Source organism: Oncorhynchus mykiss, chromosome 1 (assembly GCF_013265735.2).
Source record: "Oncorhynchus mykiss isolate Arlee chromosome 1, USDA_OmykA_1.1, whole genome shotgun sequence".
NCBI classification, from domain to species: domain Eukaryota; kingdom Metazoa; phylum Chordata; class Actinopteri; order Salmoniformes; family Salmonidae; genus Oncorhynchus; species Oncorhynchus mykiss.
In genome coordinates this window covers 51,753,525-51,774,880 of record NC_048565.1, presented here as the reverse complement: position 1 = coordinate 51,774,880, position 21,356 = coordinate 51,753,525, and positions in this window count along the sequence as shown.

Here is a 21,356-nt window from a genome sequence, read left to right as displayed (position 1 = left end):
TTTACTCAGCACTTTGTTGAAGCACCTTTGGTAGCGATTACAGCCTCGGGTCTTCTTGGGTATGACGCAACAAGCTTGACACACCTGTATTGGGGGAGTTTCTCCCATTCTTCTCTGCAGATCCTCAAGCTCTGTCAGGTTGGATGGGGAGCGTCGCTGAACAGCTGTTTTCAGGTCTGTCCAGAGATGTTCGATTGGGTTCAAGTCCGGTCTCTGTCTGGGCCCCTCAAGGACATTCAGAGACTTGTCCTGAAGCCACTCTTACGTTGTCTCACTGTGTGCTTAGGGTCGTTGTCCTGTTGGAAGGTGAACCTTCACCCCAGTCTGAGGTCCTGTGCTCACTTGAGCAGGTTTTCATCAAGGATCTCGCTGTACTTTGCTCCGTTCATCTTTCACTCGATCCTGGCTAGTCTTCCAGTCCCTGCCTTTGAAAAACCTCCCCACAGCATGATGCTGCCACCACTATGCTTCACCGTAGGGATGGTGCCAGGTTTCCTCCAGATGTGACGCTTGGCATTCAGGCCAAATACAGTGCCTTGCGAAAGTATTCGGCCCCCTTGAACTTTGCGACCTTTTGCCACATTTCAGGCTTCAAACATAAAGATATAAAACTGTATTTTTTTGTGAAGAATCAACAACAAGTGGGACACAATCATGAAGTGGAACGACATTTATTGGATATTTCAAACTTTTTTAACAAATCAAAAACTGAAAAATTGGGCGTGCAAAATTATTCAGCCCCTTTACTTTCAGTGCAGCAAACTCTCTCCAGAAGTTCAGTGAGGATCTCTGAATGATCCAATGTTGACCTAAATGACTAATGATGATAAATACAATCCACCTGTGTGTAATCAAGTCTCCGTATAAATGCACCTGCACTGTGATAGTCTCAGAGGTCTGTCAAAAGCGCAGAGAGCATCATGAAGAACAAGGAACACACCAGGCAGGTCCGAGATACTGTTGTGAAGAAGTTTAAAGCCGGATTTGGATACAAAAAGATTTCCCAAGCTTTAAACATCCCAAGGAGCACTGTGCAAGCGATAATATTGAAATGGAAGGAGTATCAGACCACTGCAAATCTACCAAGACCTGGCCGTCCCTCTAAACTTTCAGCTCATACAAGGAGAAGACTGATCAGAGATGCAGCCAAGAGGCCCATGATCACTCTGGATGAACTGCAGAGATCTACAGCTGAGGTGGGAGACTCTGTCCATAGGGCAACAATAAGTCGTATATTGCACAAATCTGGCCTTTATGGAAGAGTGGCAAGAAGAAAGCCATTTCTTAAAGATATCCATAAAAAGTGTTGTTTAAAGTTTGCCACAAGCCACCTGGGAGACACACCAAACATGTGGAAGAAGGTGCTCTGGTCAGATGAAACCAAAATTGAACTTTTTGGCAACAATGCAAAACGTTATGTTTGGCGTAAAAGCAACACAGCTGAACACACCATCCCCACTGTCAAACATGGTGGTGGCAGCATCATGGTTTGGGCCTGCTTTTCTTCAGCAGGGACAGGGAAGATGGTTAAAATTGATGGGAAGATGGATGGAGCCAAATACAGGACCATTCTGGAAGAAAACCTGATGGAGTCTGCAAAAGACCTGAGACTGGGACGGAGATTTGTCTTCCAACAAGAAAATGATCCAAAACATAAAGCAAAATCTACAATGGAATGGTTCAAAAATAAACATATCCAGGTGTTAGAATGGCCAAGTCAAAGTCCAGACCTGAATCCAATCGAGAATCTGTGGAAAGAACTGAAAACTGCTGTTCACAAATGCTCTCCATCCAACCTCACTGAGCTCGAGCTGTTTTGCAAGGAGGAATGGGAAAAAATGTCAGTCTCTCGATGTGCAAAACTGATAGACATACCACAAGCGACTTACAGCTGTAATCGCAGCAAAAGGTGGCGCTACAAAGTATTAACTTAAGGGGGCTGAATAATTTTGCACGCCCAATTTTTCAGTTTTTGATTTGTTAAAAAAGTTTGAAATATCCAATAAATGTCGTTCCACTTCATGATTGTGTCCCACTTGTTGTTGATTCTTCACAAAAAAATACAGTTTTCTATCTTTATGTTTGAAGCCTGAAATGTGGCAAAAGGTCGCAAAGCTCAAGGGGGCCGAATACTTTCGCAAGGCACTGTATTTAAATCTTGGTTTCATTAGACCAGAGAATCTTGTTTCTCATGGTCTGAATCCTATTGGTGCCTTTTGGCAAACTACAAGCGGACTGTCATGTGCCTTTTATTGAGGAGTGGCTTCCTTCTGGCCACTCTACCATAAAGGCCTGGTGGTGGAGTGCTGCAGAGATGGTTGCCCTTCTGGAAGGTTCTCCCATCTCCTCAGAGAAACTATTGAGCTCTTTCTGAGTGATCATCCGGTTCTTGGTCACCTCCCTGACCAAGGCCCTTCTCCCATGATTGCTCAGTTAGGCCTGGTGGCCAGCTCTAGGAAGAATCCAAACTTCTTCCATTTAAGAATGGTGGAGGGCGTTGTGTTCTTGGGGATTTTCAATGCTGCAGACATTTTTTGATACTCTTCCCCAGATCTGGGCCTCGAGACAATCCTGTCTCGGAGCTCTACGGACAATTCCTGGCTTGGTTTTTGCCCTGACATGCACTGTCAACTGTGGGACCTTATTTCGATAGATGTGTGCCTTTCCAAATCGTGTCCAATCATTTGAATTTACCACAGGTGGACTCCAATGAAGTTGTGGAATCATCAAGGATGATCAATGGAAACAGGATGCACCTGAACTCAATTTCGAGTCTCATATCAAAGGGTCTGAACACTTCTGTAAATAAGGTATTTCTGTTTTTTATTTGCAAAAATGTCTAAAAACCTCTTTTCCCTTTGTCATTATGGGTTATTGTGTGTAAATGGATTAAATATGCTTTTTTGTTCATCAATTTTAGAATACAGCTGTAACATAACAAAATGTGGAAACGGTGAAGGGGTCTGAATACTTTCCGAATGCACTGTATAAAATAAAACACTTTTTTTTCTCATAAAATATAGAATTTGGTCTTTAGAGAAACGCATTGAATAACATATTCATAAATCACAAAAATACAATAAGAAATCAACCATAAGAAACACGTTTTTGAACTGTCTGTCCTATATCTAGGATATATAAGAAAGATCAGGAAATATATACTATATTTACAGTGCCTTGCGAAAGTATTCGGCCCCCTTGAACTCTGCGACCTTTTGCCACATTTCAGGCTTCAAACATAAAGATATAAAACTGTATCTTTTTGTGAAGAATCAACAACAAGTGGGACACAATCATGAAGTGGAACGATTATTTACTGGATATTTCAAACTTTTTTAACAAATCAAAAACTGAAAAATTGGGCGTGCAAAATTATTCAGCCCCCTTAAGTTAATACTTTGTAGCGCCACCTTTTGCTGCGATTACAGCTGTAAGTCGCTTGGGGTATGCCTCTATCAGTTTTGCACATCGAGAGACTGACATTTTTTCCCATTCCTCCTTGCAAAACAGCTCGAGCTCAGTGAGGTTGGATGGAGAGCATTTGTGAACAGCAGTTTTCAGTTCTTTCCACAGATTCTCGATTGGATTCAGGTCTGGACTTTGCGTTGGCCATTCTAACACCTGGATATGTTTATTTTTGAACCATTCCATTGTAGATTTTGCTTTATGTTTTGGATCATTGTCTTGTTGGAAGACAAATCTCCGTCCCAGTCTCAGGTCTTTTGCAGACTCCATCAGGTTTTCTTCCAGAATGGTCCTGTATTTGGCTCCATCCATCTTCCCATAAATTTTAACCATCTCCCCTGTCCCTGCTGAAGAAAAGCAGGCCCAAACCATGATGCTGCCACCACCATGTTTGACAGTGTGTTCAGGGTGATGAGCTGTGTTGCTTTTACGCCAAACATAACGTTTTGCATTGTTGCCAAAAAGTTCAATTTTGGTTTCATCTGACCATAGCACCTTCTTCCACATGTTTGGTGTGTCTCCCAGGTGGCTTGTGGCAAACTTTAAACAACACTTTTTATGGATATCTTTAAGAAATGTCTTTCTTCTTGCCACTCTTCCATAAAGGCCAGATTTGTGCAATATACAACTGATTGTTGTCCTATGGACAGAGTCTCCCACCTCAGCTGTAGATCTCTGCAGTTCATCCAGAGTGATCATGGGCCTCTTGGCTGCATCTCTGATCAGTCTTCTCCTTGTATGAGCTGAAAGTTTAGAGGGACGGCCAGGTCTTGGTAGATTTGCAGTAGTCTGATACTCCTTCCATTTCAATATTATCGCTTGCACAGTGCTCCTTGGGATGTTTAAAGCTTGGGAAATCTTTTTGTATCCAAATCCGGCTTTAAACTTCTTCACAACAGTATGTCGGACCTGCCTGGTGTGTTCCTTGTTCTTCATGATGCTCTCTGCGCTTTTAACGGACCTCTGAGACTATCACAGTGCAGGTGCATTTATACGGAGACTTGATTACACACAGGTGGATTGTATTTATCATCATTAGTCATTTAGGTCAACATTGGATCATTCAGAGATCCTCACTGAACTACTGGAGAGAGTTTGCTGCACTGAAAGTAAAGGGGCTGAATAATTTTGCACGCCCAATTTTTCAGTTTTTGATTTGTTAAAAAAGTTTGAAATATCCAATAAATGTCGTTCCACTTCATGATTGTGTCCCACTTGTTGTTGATTCTTCACAAAAAAATACAGTTTTATGTCTTTATGTTTGAAGCCTGAAATGTGGCAAAAGGTCGCAAAGTTCAAGGGGGCCGAATACTTTCGCAAGGCACTGTATATAGTATATTCTTGGCTTTGGTGCACCTCTCGTTCTTGGCTTTGATGCACCTGTACTGTCTCCGTCTGTCGGACAGTAGCCGAGTGAACAGTCTGTGGCTTGGATGACTGAGGACCTTGATGATCTTCTTGGCCTTCCTTTGACACCGGGTGCTGTAGATGTTCTGGAGGGAAGGCAGTTTGACCCCGGTGATCCGTTGGGCTGTCTGCACCACCCTCTGGCAGTGATGCAGTCCAACAGAATTCTCTCAATGATGTATCTGTAGAAGTTGTTGAGGATCATACGGGCCATGCCAAATGTCTCCAGCTGCCTTAGGTTGTAGAAGCGCTGTTGCGCTTTTTTCACCACGATGTAGGTTTCCCGAGACCATTTGTGACTGACCGCCTTGATTCGGTCTTATGTAGTAACATTTGGAATTGTGTTTTTTTTACATTGGATAAAGGCAGAGACACAGAGCTACACAATGGCATATCATACACTGCATTTGAGGAACAATGGGAAAATAATTCTGCTTTGAAAGTTGATAAGCTTGTAACCTCACTTTTGAGAAAATGGCCTTTGAATGTTTTGGTACCTACTAGAGAGCTCTTCTTTGTCTACACCCATTCAGCACCCATTGCTAGATACTTCCACACAAATGAGAGAACAGCTTACTGACCATTTTACTCACCCAACAGAGCTGGTTAGGCTGTTTATGTTACCCAGAGCGTTGATGACTGCAACTGTGATGCTGGCAACAATTTACGCTTTTTTGCCAAAGTTTACTGACACTGGCCATATTCAACGGGTGCTAAAAGTTTGTACAATTGTCAGTTATTCGGCGCTCTGGCACACTCAAATGTGTAATAATATCTGATAATGTTGCTAGCTAGACTATTTTACCAGTGCTTTGAAGGTAGCCAGAGTGAATTTACCAGCTACGTCTATCAACAGTTGTCACATTGACATTCTATTGAAATGGATACTTGCATAGTGGAATCTTTTGTTAAGATATGTAGTTAGTTTGCTAGCTAAACAATTAACCATAATCCCAACTCATAACGTTACTACCCTGCATGAATTTTCAGGTAGCTAACCAAGCAGGTTCAATGTTAGCTAGCTAACATTAGGTTATAACTATCAAAGCAAATGGCTCTGAGATATGAATAATAAGATCATACATGTAACGTTAGCTAGCAAGCCAGCAGGCTAACATTAGCTACTCTTTAACTTAAAATGAAAAATACTTTCTGTCAAAATTAGAAATGTGTCATTTTTGAAAACGTAGCTAGCTAGACTATCAAACCTGTATACATCATGAACGGAAGCTTGTCCCTGTCACGGATGCCATGGTTGCCCTTAGTTTGAAGATGTAATCTGGAGACAGGTGTTTTCTCCATCTCCTTAGCTGTCATACTCTAATTTCACTGATTTCAAAACTCGATCCTCCAGAAAGTGGAGGGCAACACTTATGTAGTTCTACTACGCGATATATACTTTTAAAAAGACGCGTTAGACAGGATTAGCAACACATACTGACCAGCTCAAATAGACTGAAGCGTGCTATATAGCAGACCAATCCGAACTCATCTCTCGGCATGTCCATCCCACTAATTATCTCAGCCAATCTTGGCTAGCGGGAACGTTGCTGTCTTTTCTGTGGCTAAACCAACTAGGCTCGTAATTTAACAAATGTATTCATATTTACAGATGTCATGCAAGTTTATTATTAAGGCACATGAATGCTCACATATTCCAGATGGCATTTCTGCCGGAAAAACGCATTTTGATTAAAAATGAAGTAGTCACCCGCGACATATGCCTAGTTTCCTGAAACTAGTCTTATTTCAGGTCCTCAGTGATGTGCACGCAGACAAACTTGAAGCTGTTGACCCTATCCACTGCGGCCCCGTCGATGAGGATTTATATATTTGACATTTGTACTTAAAAGTATCATTGAGAAATAATTCATGAAAGATGGCATATACTCCTTTGAGACTCCATGATGTTTAATCTGTAGTTGCTAAGAAGTGCAATGAACTGCAAAGGAATTGAGAAGGGGGAGTCTGCTTACATTTACGACTGTTAAAACACCCTCAGTGTGTGAACAAGTAAAGTAACCACACAGGATAACCAACTGATATGTGGTCCAGAAATGAATACTTCAGATTGTAATGACATTTCAAATCAACACTGTAGGGAAACGTGAAAATCTCTATTTCAAAATATGAAAGACGAGTAAAAATGTGGATCTAGCTAGATCATGATTTCCTACCAGCTAACATGGCAGAAAATGGCTGCATAAAAGCAGTGCAAACGTAGTGTACTATACTGTATGTTCCTGCCTGTTGATCTACATGCAGGATTTCAGAGTTTTTAAAGTCATTTTGCTTAAGGGAGGCATCTCTTCCAGAGCAGAGTGTATGTGTAAGTGATGTATGGAGACGTCGACAGGATGTGTGGTACATGAGTTAGAGGCAGAATCGCTGTTGTATAAAGAGGATGGTTTATGTCTTTCTAGTCCTGACCACTGTACGCCACACACACACACACACACACACACACACACACACACACACACACACACACACACACACACACACCACAGGCTGTAGCTTATTCCCGACAGCCAGACTGGTTTTGTCACACAGAGACAGGCTGTCCCAGTCCAGGTCCGGTGAGACCAGTGGTCGGTCTCATTCAAAGAATGGCTGGTTTGGGAGACACAGAAGGCCTTAGAACTTACTTTCAGACCACATGTTGACTCACTTTGAGTTTTAACAGTAGTGTCTGTCTGCTTTGGGTTCCTCTTCCTCCTCTTCTGTCCTCTACCTTAGACAGAGGGAGTGAGAGAGAGGGGCTGGAGGAGAGTGAGATGGAGGGATGGGATCACTGGAACTAGTATATACAACTAGTATATGTATGTAGATACTGTACTTGGGAAGGGGAATACCTAGTCAGCTGCACAACTGAATGCATTCAACCGAAATGTGTCTTCCACATTTAACCCAACCCCTCTGAATCGGAAAGGTGTAGTCAACGTCAAGGGAGCAGTTGTTTGGGGTTAACTGTCTTGCTCAAGGGCAGAGGGCAGAACAGCAGATTATTCCACTTTACCGGCTCGGGTAGTCAAACCAGCAGCCTTTTGGTTACTGGTCCAACACTCTTATCCTCTAGACTACCTGCTGCCAGAGACAAGATGCTCTGTGCTGGCCTGGTTACCCATCACCACAGTTGCTGGATGGTGCTGGAAAGGACAATGTGAAAAATACCTGAGCCAGTTCACATTGTCCTTTCCAACACCATTCTAGCAACTGTGGTGGATAGGTAACCAGGCCAGCACAGTGCATCTTGTCTCTGCTGAGTAGTGTGAAAAGGGAACTAGTGGCATGGTCTCCATAAAGCCCACATTTACTGTGGATCAGAGCAAGAGGTCTTCACGGTTCCAACTCACTGATCCGAATACCCGAGTCCCATAAATAATGTCATGGGTCGGATCTGATATGATTGTCACAGGTCTCGGATATGTGTAATTTAAACTGACATGTACGGAAGGACCCTTACACGACTGCTGCAGTAGATAGAGCTAAATAATTTATGCTGCTGCACTTACTTTTCACAAGAATAGCGCGTGACAAGGTGACCCCGACAGAGAGGGCTGCCTCGTTTCTAGTCCTTAGGAACCTTTGCAGTATTTAGTTTTTTTATGTATTATTTCTTACATTGTCAGCCCAGAAAATCGTAAGTGTTTTTACATACAGCCGGGAAGAACTATTGGATATCAGAGCGACATCAACTTACCAGCTTACGACCAGGAATACAACTTTCCTGAAGCGGATCATTTGTTCGAACCACCCAGGGCATTTGAACTGATTCCAGAGGCTGACCCAAAACAATGCCGCCGGAGAAAAGGAAGACGGAATGGTCTTCTGGTCAGACTTTGGAGGCGGGCACACCACCCACCACTTCCGAGTATATTACTCGCTAATGTCCAGTCTCTAGATAACAAGGTTGACGAAATCAGGGTACGGGTTGCATTCCAGAGAGACATCAGGGATTGTAACATACTGTTTCACGGAAACATGGCTCTCTGGATATGCTGTCGGAGTTGGTACAGCCACCTGGATTCTTTGTGCGTCGCGCTGACAGTAATAAACCTCTCCCCGGGAAGAAGAAGGGTGGAGGTGTATGTTAGGTGGTGTATGCTACCAAGGACTGTGGGCTCTCCTTCTCCGTGGCCGACTTGAGTAAAACATTTAAATGTGTTAACCCTCGCAAGGCTGCCTGCCCAGACGGCATCCCTAGCCTCGTCCTCAGAGCATGCGCAGACCAGCTGGCTGGTGTGTTTACGGACATATTCAATCTCTCCCTAACCCAGTCTGCTGTCCCCACATGCTTGAAGAATGACACCATTGTTCCTGTACCCAAGAATGCAAAGGTAGCTGAACTAAATGACAATCTGTCATCATAAAGTGCTTTGAGAGACTTGTCAAGGATCATACCTATCACCCTAGACCCACTTCAATTTGCTTACCGCCCCAATAGGTCCATAGACGATGCAATCGCCATCACCCTATCCCATCTGGACAAGAGGAATACCTATGTAAGAACGCTGTTCATTGACTATAGCTCAGCATTCAACACCGTAGTACCCTCAAAGCTCATCATTAAGCTTGAGGCCCCGGGTCTCAATCCCACCCTGTGCAACTGGGTCCTGGACTTCCTGACGGGCCACCCCCAGGTGGTGAAGGTAGGAAACAACACCTCCACTTCGCTGATCCTCAACACTGGGGCTCCCCACAAGGGTGCGTGCTCAGCCCCCTCCTGTACTCCCTGTTCACCCATGACTGCGTGGCCATGCATGCCTCAAACTCAATCATCAAGTTTGCAGACGACACAACAGTAGTAGGCTTGATTACCAACAAAAACGACATCACGGACAAACTGAAATGGTCCACCCACACAGACAGTGTGGTGAAGAAACCTCAGGAGGTTGAAGAAATGTGGCTTGTTACCTAAAACCCTCACAAACGTTTTTAATTTTAATTTTACCCCCTTTTCTCCCCAATTTCGTGGTATCCAATTGTTAGTAGTTACTATCTTGTCTCATCGCTACAACACCCGTACGGGCTCGGGAGAGACGAAGGTCGAAAGCCATGCGTCCTCTGAAACACAACCCAACCAAGCCGCACTGCTTCTTAACACAGCGCGCATCCAACCCGGAAGCCAGTCGCACCAATGTGTCGGCGGAAACACTGAGCACCTGGCGACCTGGTTAGCACACGCACTGCGCCCGGCCCGCCACAGGAGTCGCAGGTGCGTGATGAGACAAGGATATCCCTTCTGGCCAAACCCTCCCTAACCCGGACGACGCTAGGCCAATTGTGCGTCGCCCCACGGACCTCCCGGTCGTGGCCGGCTGCGACAGAGCCTGGGCTCGAACGGATGTTCTTTATTTTTTATATTTTCTATATTGTAGAATAAAAGTGAAGACATCAAAACTATGAAATAACACAAATGGAATTATTAAAAAAGTGTTAAACATATTTTTGATTCTTCAAAGTAGCCACCCTTTGAATTGATGACAGCTTTGCACACTCTTGGCATTCTCTCAACCAGCTTCACCTGGAATGCTTTTACAACAGTCTTAAAGGTGTTCCCACATTTGCTGAGCACTTGTTGGCTGCTTTTCCTTCACTCTGCGGTCCAAAACATCCCAAACCATCTCAATTGGGTTGAGGTCAGGTGATTGTGGAGGACATGTCATCTGATGCAGCACTCCATCACTTTCCTTCTTGATCAAATAGATCATTGTTCACCTACTCCGCGTCTCACAAAGACACGGCGGTTGCAACCAAAAATCCAATTTGGACAGATTTCCACCAGTTTAATGTCCATTGCTTGTGTTTCTTGGCCCAAGCAAGTCTCTTCTTATTGGTGTCCTTTTCTAGTGACTTCTTTGCAGCAATTCGACCAGGAACGCGTAATTCACACAGTCTCCTCTGAACAGTTGATGTTGAGATGTGTCTGTTACTTGAACTCTGAAGCATTTATTTAGGCTGTAATTTCTCAGGCTGGTAACTCTAACAGCCTCTGTAGCAGAGGTACCTCTGGGTCTTCCTTTCCTGTGTCGGTCCTCATGAGAGCTGGTTTCATCATAGTGCTTGATGGTTTTTGCTACTGTACAAAAATCTTGAAATTTTCCACATTGACTGGCCATGTCGTTTCTCTTTGCTTATTTGAGCTGTTCTTGCCGTAATATGGATTTAGTGGTTTACCAAATAGGGCTCTCTTCTGTATACCACCCCTACATTGTCACAACACAACTGATTAGCTCAAACGCACTAAGAAGGATAGAAATTCCACATTAAAAGGCAAACCTTTTCATTTAAATGCATTCCAGGTGAGTACCTCATGAAGCCGGTTGAGAGAATTCCAAGTGTGTGCAAAGCTGTCATCATTTCAAAGGGTAGCTATTTGAAGAATCTTAAATATAAAATATATATATAATATATAACACTTTTTTTGGTTACTACATTACTCCAGAAATGTTATTTCATAGTTTTGATGTCTTCACTATTATTCTACAATGTAGAAAATATAAAAAATAAAGAAAAACCCTTGAATAGTAGTAGGTGTGTCCAAACTTTTGACTGGTACTGTATGAAGAAAATTATGCATATCGGGTCCGGATGGGAAAGGCCCAGGTCAATTTCGGAATGGGTACAACATTTTTGACCCGTGAAGGCCTCTAATCAGAGCTGGCTGGTTTCTGACTCTTCTCTCTCTCTGAGACCCTGCATTCATACCAAGTTGTTTTCATTCCCCCACCTTCGCTTCACAGCTACCTAGCTGTTTTCTCAAGCCACAGCATTCCTGAAAAAAAGTGTTTGCTTATACACACCTGGATCACAGCCGTTCATTCGATACTCTGCATTTTTCAATTATACAGCAGCAGCACGTTGCCAAAGAATATGCACTTTCTCGCTCTATGCAATACGAAGTGTAAAGCGATTTGGCACAGATCTGAGCAAAGAGACAGGAGGGGGAAACTGTATTAAACTCATGCTTCCTAATCCTTCACTTAGTATAAAATGCAAGTGTATCTTTGACACACACACGCACATTGGTGAAACTTTACTACAGCACTGTAAGTTAGTTAGATAACTGTCCCAACAAGGTTTTGAAACAAACTGGGGCACTTTCTGTTAGTGCTGTAAACGAGCCAAGGATATATCACAGCCCTTTAATTAAAGGTAAGTACAGACGGCAAGGAAGTGAACCGGCATTCCTGATCACAGCAAGATGCTGTACAGGCAATGACACAGGGGATTGTCTACACATGTTAATGGACATTTACAGTCTAATTGATCTAATCCCAATTTCAACTATGCTGTTCAGACTTTGGGCTGGTTTCCCAGACACATAATACGCTTAGTCCTAGATTAAAAATGATGTTCAATGGAATTTCGCTTCTTCATTGCAAGTGGTTTTTAGACCTGGACAGTCATTTCATTTCAGCTTCTTGGTTTTATTAAGGAATTTGTCTGGCATCTATCACGTCATTGCTTTGTCTTGACTCCTTTTTCCCCCCATGTATCATACGAACGATCCCTCAGATGTTCTTAACCGTTGATCATCACTATACTGCCGATGACATTCAATGATCTGAGGGACTTACTGGGTGTTCATGGAAACAGTTGGCATGCTGTTGCACGTCCGTCCATCTATCCTGCCTGTGTTTTGGCCTGCCGTTAGATCTCCAGATGGTTGAGCTGAATGTACTGCAGCCTAATGTGTCATCACCGTCACAGCACTTACAGGAACTAATGATGGCTTGGCTGAATGTCCCACGCCACAGGGCAAACTAACTCTGCCATCATGGTCACATAGAAATAGAATGGATAAAAGCCCATCATCACAGAACATCAACTTGAATGGGATTGTCCAATCCAGTTATTCTAATTTCTATGCTCTGGACTGCCTGTCTCTTGTACATTTGTCCCAGAGCATACCTACAGTCAGCTCAGGTCAGACGAATGCCAGGTAAAAGTACTGAATGTCCCATTCTAACTTGATTCTTAGAGAGAACAGGAGTTGCGCGAAGCTTGAAGCCATGCATTGATGACATCAGCCATTGCAATCAATTGAGGTGATGTTGCATGCATGTAAAAGCAATCAGAGAATAAAGGGAGGTAAAGTGAATGTAGGTTTTTGCCCTTATCTCACTCAAACAAGTTGATTGTCTAGTGACAAAATTGTCTTTGTGAACAAGTAGAATACATGAAATATACAAACAAACAAGTACTTCTCAGAACCCCATAATTGTCTTCTCGTCAGAACAGTGAGGACATCCATAGATCAAGCTTATAAAACGGTACATTTTGATCCTCATTAATTAACAGAAATGCCTTGATGCCATAATGACATTTCAAGTATCAATGTGCATCCACTGTCCCGCAGCCCAGCCAGGCATTCATAACTTAATCTCCCCTTGTAAAAAAGTCTAGACATTATTTCTCCATGCTTCTTGCCTAACATTTGGTTTGGTACAGCAGGGGTAATATAAGCCTCACTGTCTGTCTATCTGACCTGTGCAACATGTAGCATTTTGTTTAATTTTTTATCTCCACCATGTCATACATATGAACGTGACGAGATTGACAGGTTCTCTGATCCAGGCAAATTCATTTATCAGGATCATTATAATGCTATATCCAAGGAATTGGCAAAAGAAACCAAGGTAAAACAAACTAAAATGCACATAGTTCTCTGTCATTTCTGCCGCTTGATGTGATTGTGTCTTAGCTTACACTGGCTTGCTAGCTAGCAAAGGAGCAGTAACGTTAGCCTAGCTATCCTCCATAACTACTGTATCATATTGACTTGACAATCAGCCAATAAACCTGTGTAGTTGTTGCCTATTTATAAATGATTTGTTAAATCATTATTTGCTGAAGTTCTTGTTTACTATTTATTGAAATTCTTGTCTCTCGTCATCATTAAAACTCTGCTAGCTAGCTACATGCCAATGATTTATTTAGCATGGCAACGTGGAATAAATGGAATGAACGACTAGGTCAAAACATGAGAACAGAATTTACGACCAGCCGGTATGGTTAGCAACTTCAGAACCAACAACTGGCTTTTGCCCATACTATATCGTCTGGTGGAAGGACGAAATGAAACTAATTTACCAATTAAAATGATGTTTTTTTTGTTATGTGTTGGCAACCGTTTCATAAAATCAATAAGGCCCTCGAACCTGGGGATTATCGTGTGCTAACTCCCTCCTAAGGGCTGTTTTCCAGCCCTTTGCTTCGCCTCGGGTCTCAGAACAGCTCTTAATTGGGAGTTATCGCACGATAATCCCCGGGTTCTCATGCCTTATTGCATAATTAATGGGTCATTTGTTTTTATTTAACCACTAGCATGTAGTGATGACATTTACAGTATCACTGTCAGCAGACTGGGTAGTCTCTTCTCCCTATCTCTATGAACTCTCTGTGAGCATGGATATCTGTGTTGGTGTCTAACATGGCCTAGGAACACCCCTATGTGGACATGCATGCCAGTATCGACCATGCTCCTGGGCCTGGGGTCGCCCCTATGGGAGCAGGAATCACAGTATACACCTCCATGCCAGAGAGATGTGCTGTACGCCTGTACTGACGGCAGGTGGGGGTGAGATTCAGGCGCCACATAGGCAACCCTGACGTGGGCCAGGTTTCAAAACAACTCTCCTTTCTTCCGTTGGCACTTTTGTCTCTAGATGGTCTCGATGATTCTCACGCAGCAGAAGTGAAATAAATACTTCTCTGTTGTTCTCTCAGCGGTTTACCGGAGGCCACTGTTTGAGTCTAGCAGTCTTACAGTAACACTGTGTACTGTAGCTACTAGCCCAAGTCTCTACATGGCGGGCATACATTTTTTTCCAAGATGGCCTGATTCACGGGTCTGATTCATAAAGTATGTAGCGAGAAATATTTTATATCCTCTAAGTTGTTATATCTGCAGGTTACCGGAGTCCGCTATTCATGCATTCTTACAGTAACACTGTGTACTGTAGCCATATCTCTCTATGGCAGACATACTACACAGCTCTGTTTTTCATTCTCTCTCTCGCTCCCACTTTCTCTCTCTCTATCTCTGTGACTTCAGCAGTCGTGCTTACCCATCCACAGAACATTGGAAAAGCTAGATGTGGAATGTCTGAAATCCATTTCATTACATTCCCCTCTCGCAGGATCTTGATATGATTCACAGCTCCATTACCAGTGGATGTCTGGCTCTAGCTCAGTAAAGCTCCCAGAGTCTTGGCCTGGAATCGAAGGGGGACCCTCCCATGGTGCTTCACTTTGTTGTGGTGGGAAGCAGTGCTGCTATCCCACCAGGGATCTCTGGAGCATGGCATGCGTAACCAAATTGCATCCTATTCCCTACTAGTGGCCCTATTGGCCCTGGCCAAAAGTAGTGCCTGAAATTGGTAATATAGAGTGCAATTTGGGACACAGACATTGAAAGTGACCACAATTAAAGACGGTTAGAAAACTGTTGCTGAAATTTTAAAGACATCCAAAACAACATTTAAACCTGTGGAGTTTCTGGAGGGTGTGCTTAGGCTGAGACTAAGCTGACGCAAAAGCCAATTTGGAGTGAGAGTGGAAAAAAAAAAGATTACAACCACAGACTTTGGTTTGGACGCTGCAAGTTGTTTACTGCCAAGAACAGCAACTTGGTGCAGGAAACAAGATCATTCTAACACTACGAATAGGTCCAAAGCTCATGTAGAAACATTACATTCATTGTCTACATTTGATTAAATACAAATTGCTTTTTAATTCTAAAAGTCTTTAACCTCACATAATTTGTCTGCATGTGATATTGCATAGAACATCAATCAAGAGAGGAGAGACGTTTTCAGAGTTATAGCCAAACCCCAGAGGACTTTCTCCCTTACATTTAACATGTCAGGTAAAACGGCCGTTGGTTTTGTCAGTTGGAGTCTTCTGGAGGTAGAATAAATCTGAAACTGACAGGAGCTCAGGGGCCCAGGAGTGAGGGAAGGGGCTGGAAGAAGAAGAGAGCTGATGTGTTTCCCTATTCTGCATGTCATAGAGGCATGTGTGTTCTACATTATATATGGCCTATTACTATTCTCACTCACACGGAGACTCAACAAAACAAAAAAGTTAAACTACTATTAAATGACTGTGTTAACCACAAGGCTCAACAGTCTCCCTGATGGCAAGGCTAGGGCTTGTGGTTTCTGCATTGAGAGCTGTGAACCCAATTTTGGTTTTGTTGTGGCGGGTAGTTTGTCTCCAACATGCCCTAGGGGTGTCTGGGTAGTTCACAGCCAGCCAGGAAGGGAGGGCAGGAAGGCGTGCCCTCATTTCAGAGACCCACAGTTCACCACAGACTGAACTCAGAGCCTGGGGGTCATCAGGGGTCAGAGGTCAGCTGCCACAGCCCACTGGGCACACACTGGTTGAATCAACGTAGAATAGACATTTAATTAATGTCTGTGCCCAGTGGGAGGGCATGGTGGGAAAGAACACGACAAACAACAACATCAACAGTTAGATATAAGGTAGACATTTTATTTTATTTGATTAGGATCCCCATTAGCTGACGCCATGACGATAGCTAGTTTTCCTGCGGTCATAACATTCACAACCCAAATTCTAATGTTAATTCATGAGCAGGATCCTCATCCTCATTGTATGACCAGCATGTTGATCAGTTGATCCTGGTGTTCTACATAATTTACAGCATATTGTTATGCCATGACTAGAATGCAGCTGAGATGTGTTGAATGCTAGATGAGAACCATAGCTCAGGACTTTTAGTCAATAATTCTGATGGTTCTAATAAAGACCTTAAGGTCCAAAATGTTCCACTACTAATCTACAAAGAATAGCACAATTGTCAGCTTCAATTGTGAGTCTTGCATTTTTTTTCTATGACTTGTAAGAGTCAATCGGTGAGTCTGACAGACATACCAGCTAAATGGACTCCTCTTTGCTTTAAAGGGGAATTTCACCCTGGCGGAATCTGGGCTTGTTTTCATCATGTTTGAAGCATTTATAGGACAGTGAGATGTGTTTCACACATAATTGCCCACGAGGAAGGCAGGTCAGAGCTTCACACGCTGAATGATATACCCTATGACAGCTTCCTGTGTATTGTTTCTCATGGTCTGAGAGTCCTATAGGTGCCTTTTGGATAACTCCAAGCGGTAGTTTACTGAGGAATGGCTTCCACCTGGCCACTTTACCATCAATTCCTGCTTGGTGGAGTGCTGCAGAGATGGTTTTCCTTCTGGAAGGTTCTCCCATCTCCACGGAGGAACTCTTGAGCTCTGTCAGAGTGACCATCGGGTTCTTGGTCACCTCCCTGACCAAGGCCCTTCTCCCCCGATTGCTCAGTTTGACTGGGCCAGCTATAGTAATATTCTTGGTGGTTCCAAACTTCTTCCATTAAAAAATGATGGAGGCCACTGTGTTCTTGGGGATCTTCAATGCTGCAGAAATGTTTTAGTTCCCTTCTCCAGATCTGTGCCTCGACACAATCTTGTCTCGGGGCTCTACAGACAATTCCTTCGACCTCATGGCTTGGTTTTTCCCCTAACATGCACTGTCAACTGTAAGACCTTATATAGACAGGTGTGTGCCTTTCCAAATCATGTCCAATCAATTGAATTTACCACAGGCGGACTCCAATCAAGTTGTAGAACAATCTCAAGGATGATCAATGGAAACAGGATGCACTTGAGCTCAATTTTGAGTCTAATAGCAAAGGGTCTGAATAGTTATGTAAATAGGCATCTGTTTTTTGTTTTTAATACATTTACAAAAATGTCTAAACCTGTTTTCGCTATGTCATTATGGGGTATTGTGTGTAGATTGATGATTAAAAAAATTCAATTAATTTTAGAATAAGGCTGTAACGTAACAAAATGTGGAAAAAGTGAAGGGTTCTGATTACTTTCAGAATGCACTGTACATTATGAATGTTTCAACTGGAATATAGCGAAGAGGATTTGAAACAAAGAGTTGGATTTTGCTCAAATTAGAATTTCAGATACAGCTTGTGCCAGCACCGAGAGGACAGATGAGAAATAGGGCACCTATCTAAGTTATTTGTCCTGCAAGCCACCTAGCTAGCTAGCTAACTTTAGTTTATCTACTGAAACACTAGTGTGTATTGCTGGCCAACAAACTTCTGTGTTACAGTGGGGGGAAATTAAGTTATTTTTCTGTTTGCTAACATAGCTAGCTACGTAGCTAGCTAACTAGCTAAGTTAGCCAGCTAAACAACTACCGGTAGCCATATCTATGACTAAAAATAGAAGAGGTTTTACAATCGGATTACTTTTGTATCTTAATTGTAAAAACTATTTTCTTTTTAATCCTATATTTGGCTAGCTACTGAACAGCAAGATACAAAATTACAACCAGCCAACTAAACTAGGTTTACCAGCAAACGTTAGCACATGACTGGAGTTGGCTAGCTAGTTAGCCTGGCTAACTTCTTATGCGCCACGCCTCACATTAGTAACTTGTTAGCAAACGTGTAACATTAGCAACTGTAAATCATTTTACTAGCTAGCAATGTAACATCATTGATGAGGGTTGACATTGGTTTTGATTATGACCTTGGATGAAATAGACACGAAGCTGGTTTGACTATCAAAATATTTGCCTAAGCATGCCTGATAGACATGGCTGTAGGTAGATACTGTCTGCCTACCTACCTGGTTACTGTGCAAATGTTAAGGGTTATGCCATGTTTTTGTCTATTAGGCTAGATACTGTTGCAAATGTAATATCTGTGCCTGTGCACATATTTGCATGTTCAACTAGTCTACCCTAATATTGATGTTATGCTTGCATGGTTCAACTGTCGTTCAAACTGTACAGTAGAGTATAATACCGCGTGCTGCCTGGGCTTCTTGCTGGAGTGGATTCTAGATACAGAATTCCTTTGCATGCGTGTGTCATTGTAGCAGAACTGCATCCCATGAACTAATCCCTCGAGGTATTAGACATTTCGCTGGATTTCAGGTAGATGACTCATGAGGAGCTGAATGGCAATTTGATCAGGACAACACTCCTCCCACAGCCTTACAAGTATTCCCTGAACTTACTGTATGTTTATTTGGTAAGGCAATTTCATCATGACCACCTCTCCCATCATCTGCTCATTACCAGTTCTCTTAGCGACAGATTGTTACACTAGATAATGTGATTTAACCAACGATTTTTGGTATTCATTACTAGGAGTTACAGGATATGTACTGTTTGTTGCAGCACAGATAATTTTCTACCAACCTTAGCAATGCCGTCTTCGTCCTCAATTCGGGGAAAAAGGAGTCTCATAAAATGTCTTCAGTTGCAGGGGGTCGGTTTGAATTTAGAAAATGCTTTGTTTTTAAAATAAAAACTTTTTTTGCTCCATAAAGTAATACTAAAATAAGGACAATGCCCTCGTGTCTATTTAAAGTCTTCTCACTTATTGATTGAGAAAGGTCTGTCATCATGACATGCAGCACTTTGGGGTGGACACCCACCTATCTCGATCAATGAGAGAAGACTTGAAATAGACAAGATGTTCGCAAAAATATTTGGGTAAATCACATTATCTGTTACTTCAGTTCTCTGCACTTGTGTGTCTCACAGAACTGTATCACACTGTTCATACAATATTTTTTTGGTATGTTGCTTTTACCATATTTGTTGTTGAATACCCAGTTGTCCCGAGTTAGCATTAAATAGTGTACACTCCTGTATTTTAGATTTGAGATCTGAATCTGAAGCGTCTGTTTGATGCTACAGAGCCATGTACAGTTTATATAAATATCTTCTGTGATTTTGATCAAAGACCAATTGGCGAAAAAAATATTTGGTGATACTGCACATCTCCTGGAAAGTCATGGTTGTGGTCTTAAGCATTTTACTCTTTTTTTGTGGAAGGGATGTAGGGCAACATGCTTTTGTTGGTAAAGGTGTCAACCGAGTGGGACTGGCAAGCATATTGTTTAGGTACAATGAGTGGACATTGGGAGCTGCTTTTAAGAGAAAAGATCACTCAACTACAGTAAGTGAAGAAGGTGTGAAAAGTCTTAGGAGGGCAGTTCTTACACACTATGAATTGTTGTGTATGGGAGATCGAGGAGAAATGGCATCTCGAACGTTCTCACCTCGATTTACTAAGCACAACCCTGCACAACAAAAAAGTACTGCCTGTAAACCTCCCCCGGCCCATTGACTTTGACAGATAATTATTGTCAACAGTCGCCCTTTGCAGGGGAATTTTGTAGACATTTCTTTGTATTTTGTTTTGAGAATTTGCAGAGAGAATACTGAGGTGGTTGTGTCATTACTGTTGTAGTCAGTTTTTATATCTTTCAGTGTCCCTTGCAGGTTTCTGTCCCACAACCTTGTTGTGCTCCATAACTGCATGTCTACTCCCTCATGCTTGTGTACCCAAAATATCCCCGCATTGGGGTATTTTTCAGCAGGGTACTGGGGAATGACTCCAAATAACCTGAGTTTTACAAAAATAAAAGGTTAAAAGAGAAGAGGGGCAGATTGATGACATGGTCTGGAAGGTACTCTATGGTCCTTAGGCTACGTCTAACCACCTATAAGCACTGCCCAATTCATATTTATACCATAATATAAATTGAGGTACCTTAGCCGTCAGCTTGAAATATTTTGGCCAAATTACCTAAACCATGTGCAGAGCTAGGAGTTGGAAGCACATGTTGGTGGAATCAGATTCTGTACCATCTACAACAAAATACACAACAATACACAATTTAACCACCCCACTAATTGTATTGATCTCTATTAGACTGACTAGCTAAGCATTTCAATATTGTCAGTTTGCTGTTAGCTAACTAGCATCACTACATTGGCAGTAATATTGCTAGCCAGCTGAGAATGGCTGAGAACCAATCATACATGATTAATAGACATTCGTCGTTGCTATCAACACACAAACAGAGTGCGTTAGCTATATCAACAATTCTATTTTTGGTAACAGAGTGTTTTCCAGACAAGGGTGGAATAGATGGATACCAAATTGAGAGACTCTTTATTTGGTAGCATTAGCTAGCTTGTGTTAGCTTACATCAGTTAAAGGTAGACCGAACAAACAAACATTTTTACTCTGCTGAAGGGAGCTAGCTACCAGTTTAGCATTGACTACCATGGCATCGGCGAAATTGATTGACAGTGTGTATAGCAAAAGATAGCTATATGATTTACAGTGGGGCAAAAAAGTATTTAGTTCTCCCACTTAAAAAGATGAGAGAGGCCTGTAATTTTCATCATAGGTACACTTCAACTATGACAGACAAAATGAGGAGAAAAAAATCCAGAAAATCACATTGTAGGATTTTTTTCTGAATTTATTTGCAAATTATGGTGGAAAATAAGTATTTGGTCAATAACAAACAAGCAAGATTTCTGACTCTCACAGACCTGTAACTTCTTCTTTAAGAGGCACCTCTGTCCTCCACTCGTTACCTGTATTAATGGCACCTGTTTGAACTTGTTATCAGTATAAAAGA